This window comes from Pseudophryne corroboree, chromosome 4, assembly GCF_028390025.1.
Source record: "Pseudophryne corroboree isolate aPseCor3 chromosome 4, aPseCor3.hap2, whole genome shotgun sequence".
Lineage (NCBI taxonomy): Eukaryota > Metazoa > Chordata > Amphibia > Anura > Myobatrachidae > Pseudophryne > Pseudophryne corroboree.
In genome coordinates this window covers 323,990,585-323,995,734 of record NC_086447.1, presented here as the reverse complement: position 1 = coordinate 323,995,734, position 5,150 = coordinate 323,990,585, and the positions used below count along the sequence as shown (strand labels likewise).

The 5,150-nt window shown below is 44.2% G+C and overlaps 1 pseudogene; it reads left to right on the top strand.

Annotated features, from left to right (window-relative positions):
* The first annotated feature begins 1,877 nt into the window (after positions 1 to 1,877).
* Positions 1,878 to 1,996, top strand: LOC134912405 (5S ribosomal RNA; annotated as a pseudogene).
* Positions 1,997 to 5,150: the final 3,154 nt, after the last annotated feature.

Here is a 5,150-nt window from a genome sequence, read left to right as displayed (position 1 = left end):
TCGAAAAGGGGGCGTGGCCACGGGTAAAGGGACGTATCCATGCCCCTTTTCCTATACTTTCAATGGAAGTTTGGAGAGCCAGAAATTGGAAAAAAGTTACTTTGGTGCCGCACAGGACTATAAAAATTTCTTTATAATGGGCTCTTACAGAATTTGTCCCTTGTGAACCAACAGTGCATATGCATAAGAAATGCCTGTATCGGTAATCAAGGAGTTTGTTGGTGGTGCACCCAGAGTCAATGATACATATCGGAGTTGCAAAGGAAAAGAGAGACTCTTTGTTGGGGCACGCTTAAAAACTAAAACTTAACTTTTAATTAGAATCTGATTAAATTATGGTACACAAGACCAACACACATATATACATTTTTTACAACACTTTAGGAAAAAAAGGGCCACAGATTTGTTATAGCCTTTCTCCACTCGTGTTTTATATTTACAAGAAATAATTCTTACTCATAAAGTAATTAAGAGTAATTAATCTCTAATTGATGTAACTAATAAAGATGACAGTGACACCTGAGGTGAAAATATTGGAATTTAGATTTCAATATCACAGGATAATGAGAAACCCTTAACATGAGATACATAGGCATTAGATATAATAAAATTAGACTACGATTGTAGTTCTTGAACAATTGCCTATATAAATGATATATCCTGGTATCCGCTTACTACATTGGCATCAGGGCCAATTGATACTTGTTCCCATATCCCCCTCCTAGCCCATCCAATCTTTGTCAGCTTGCATTAACCCACGACTTAGCCGCACATACAATCCGTAAGTTACGGCACTAACAGACTTCCGGTCTTCGAAACCGGAAGTGACGCATTAATACCCGTAGACGTACCCACATTGAAGTCCGGGGATTAAAGGACTTCCGGTCACAGAGCTGATGCTCCGTTTTTGGCCCCAGTATCCTCTAATTTTTATTTAAACTTTTCCTAACCAAACTTTGGTTAATAACTATATACTCTAGCTATCTATATATAGACTTCTGTGGCTAATATGTATGTATTATCCCAACTTCCGGGTTTTGAGACCGGAAGTGATGTACAGGATGTTAAATCGACATCACAGTTACCTTAGACATCAGACTTACCTCTTCCTCCTCCCCATGATTGGTCTTCATTTTTAGACCACTCCCATCTTTGCCTTAAATAGACTGCCTTCCACCACTTCTTCACACAGTGAACAAGCCACCCTCCGGTGAAACGGCCGTCTGTGTTAAGTGGTGCTGAGCAGTGCACGGCTCAGCCCACTCACCTCCTGGTATCGTATACATGATGAAATTTTTGATCATTTAATTTTCTAAGAATTGTTTAATCTGCTACTCACTCATTATTTATAATGTGAAAACGTTCAAACGTTCCTAAAACTTCTTTTCAACCTTTCCTAATCTTTTCTTATGTTTTAAGCAGTGAAATATAAACAATATACAATACGTATGATTATGAGAATTTATCATTAACCAGCTTCAGCTCAATTTTCATTGCACCTTAAAGCTTTCACCAATAGCGTTTAATTTCTTTTCCCTCTTTCTTCTACCAATTTTCTTCTTTTTTCTACTGTCGTTAGGACTCAAGATAACTGTGTAATTTCACACTTTTATTTATTAGGTACAGGTAACCCATCTCTCTCATCCAATGTCCACTGTATGAGATATATGTGTGACAGTGGACAGTAGAGGACGGGCTCTGAACCTATACGTTTCCTAGATTCTATTTTTCCAGTACTCTCTCATTTTGATGCCAGTCATACATCTATTCGGCAATGTAAAAGCAACAGAATAGACTGTGCACAATAATGAACAATAGAAGTACTTCTTCTGGTATATGCCAATAACCACACACCATTGTATTCACAATTTATGTGATATTACTGCCATATCTCACTGGGTACGCCCAACCTCGCCTGATCTTGGAAGCTAAGCAGTGAACAGCCTGATTAGTACCTATATGGGAGACTGCTAGGGAATATCAGGTGCAGTAATAAATACCCCTATGTTTATGTGAAAAGGAGAGGTGTTGGAGCAACCTTTGACCACTACCGATTTCACACCTATATTTCCCTTTTCTTATTCAATTATTTTCTCGGATCTTTTATTTATTTATTCCATTCGTCTTCTTATCTATTGCACCTTATTATCATAAAATTGAAGGTAGCAGATTAACCCTTACCAGGATATATCATTTATATAGGCAATTGTTCAAGAACTACAATCGTAGTCTAATTTTATTATATCTAATGCCTATGTATCTCATGTTAAGGATTTCTCATTATCCTGTGATATTGAAATCTAAATTCCAATATTTTCACCTCAGGTGTCACTGTCATCTTTATTAGTTACATCAATTAGAGATTAATTACTCTTAATTACTTTATGAGTAAGAATTATTTCTTGTACATATAAAACACGAGTGGAGAAAGGCTATAACAAATATGTGGCCCTTTTTTTCCTAAAGTGTTGTAAAAAATGTATATATGTGTGTTGATCTTGTGTACCATAATTTAATCAGATTCTAATTAAAAGTTAAGTTTTAGTTTTTAAGCGTGCCCCAACAAAGAGTCTCTCTTTTCCTTTGCACAGAGCCATCTTAACAGCAGTGTAGGCCCCTGGGCACAGCAATGCACTGGGCCCCCTAACCATGCTCCAGCGGTAGCGGTGGGAGGAGCTATCAGCAGCAGCTTTGATGTCCCGTGGGCGGTAGGTGGTTTTCTATCTTCCGCTCAGCTTGTAGGATCTGGAGCAGTAATTTCTGCTAATTACTCCTTTATTGCACAGATGGGGCTAAACTGTAGAAGGGGTAATTGGGCTGAATGAAGAAGCCCTGGTACATGGACTTCCAGGGTGGTAGGGGGTATTTAATACGTAGGGGAGGGCTGGCTAGTGGAGTGGGCTTAATATTTATAATTTTTCAGTGGGAGGGCAGCTTGCTTGACTGCAGATATCTCAAGTTCCTGAAAATATATTTCTTAGCTTTGAATTGAATAAAATACTAGAGATTCCCACCTTTCAGAAGATTCTGGGGACTTGGGGATCAGAGTTCTGGAGCCAGAGCAATCTACCAATGAAAATTTAAAACTGCATACCAGGCGTGCGGAGCTGGAGCAGGGACCAGCTGCTGGAAGGATGATATCTCTGGTTCTGGGCATAGTAGAGACAAGCTGCCAGTGTCCACTAAAAGGGAAGAGTCCCAGCTTTTGGCTTATACCCTTAGAAATACCCAAAGTCAGACAGAACCCGAAATATTTGGCTGGGAAAAGCAATTAACAGGCTTGGATGGGGACCACTGCTTTCAAGTCGGATATCTCCGGTTCCCCAGGGCCGATTTTCAAAAATCTGGTACCCCTGGAAAGAGGGGACCCTCAGCTATCAGCCTAGGGCCCTTATTCTCTTGGGGCCCTTGGGCAAGAGCCCATTGAGCCCATACGAAAAGACGGCCCTGCCTTTGCAACTCAGAGCCAGAAATTGGTACAGACCATAAAAAAAAGTATTGTACCTGCCAAAAAGGTACAGTTTGAGGGTATGCCACTGCATCTGCAGCAAGTCTCTGCACTGTAGATAGGGGGGAAAAATCCTTTTACTGCAGCATCCTATGTCCTGCTGCCAGTTCGCCTGCCTCCTCCGGCATCAACAATCTTCACTCCCTAGCCATGGCGCAGGTGGAACAAAAGCTGCTGCGGCCACCGGCATAGATGTGTATGAAAGCAGCGCAGTGGAAGGCTTTCACAGCCCTCCCTGCACCGCATACTCCCTGAGCCACGGAGCCTCCTCTGCGCGTGATGTCACAGAAGTACCTCCCCGCCACAGCTGTGCTCAGATCCCCAGAGGCCCTGACTCCGCAACACAGCACCTGGGCTACTGGCCTGGAAGCCCCGAGATGGCTAATGTAACAGAGAGTGGGTGATATCGCGGAGGGTAATGTCTGGACGCTGAATCGATGTAAAAGATGACTGTGCAGTGCAATGGGTGTGAGCACAGCACTCTCACCTTTTATATTGATTCAGCAAGTCAGTCAGTTCTGCCAGCCAGTCGCTATTGTTAGCGCCGGTGTCCCAACGCGTTGCATTACAGGGAAGTAGATGCACTAAATAAACTACAGCTCCCAGCAGCCCTCAGCGCAGGAGCATTCCGGCCTGCTGTGAGCTGTAGTTTATTGAGTGCATCTTCATCCCTGTAATGCGGCGCGATGGGACACCAGCGCTAACAATAGTGACTGGCTGCTTGACTGCTGTGCAAGTCTCCGGGAGAGCCACTGCCAAAGGGAGGACAGCAACTTAGCAGATTCCAGGATGAGAAGCATTTCCCGCCCCTCCGCAACTCGCAGTACCTCCAGGCCCCATCCGTGGCACCCCCATGACCCCCCTCCACCACCCGCGGTGGCTCCGTGCCCCCTCCCCCACCCGCAGTACCCCCTCACCCGCCGCTCCCCCACCAGCGGCACCACCTCACCCGTCCCTTCCCCACCCACAGCACCCCTGCAACTGCTACTCCCCCACCCGTGGTGGCTCTGGACCCCTTCCCCCGCCCGCAGCACCCACCCTTCCATCCGTTGCACCACCGCACCAGTCCCTCCCCCACCTGCAGCACACCTGCAACTGCCCCTAACCCACCTGTGGCACCCCCGGACCCCACCCCCATCCGCATCTCCCCCGCACCCACCACTCCCCCAACCACAGCACTTACTAGGTGATTCATCATGCCCTGCATGCGCTGTTCACGCCGTTGCAAGGGGCTACGACCCATTAACCATTGCAAGCCCTTTGTCCATGCAATATTTAACCACTCACACAATTATGATTGGAGGTAATACTCCATATAAAAAAAATATTCCATGTCACAAGGGCGTGCAAAGGTTAAGGAGGCATAGCCCGTTATGACAGTGTGAAGAGTGCCCATAGGGTGCAATGAATCACCTAGTGATAATAATATTAAGTAATCATAATAATATCAAAATATAAAAATATGGATCAGACAATAGCGCTTAGTGGATTCTAAGCTGCCTAGATATATTCAGGTGATTCCCAATCACCAATACTGAATAATCTAAATATACAAATTTTGAATATAGCTTGGGCGCTACCACCTTAAACACATGTGAACAAAATTAATAGGTGAGAAAAGTCTACGATATTGTCCCAGCAA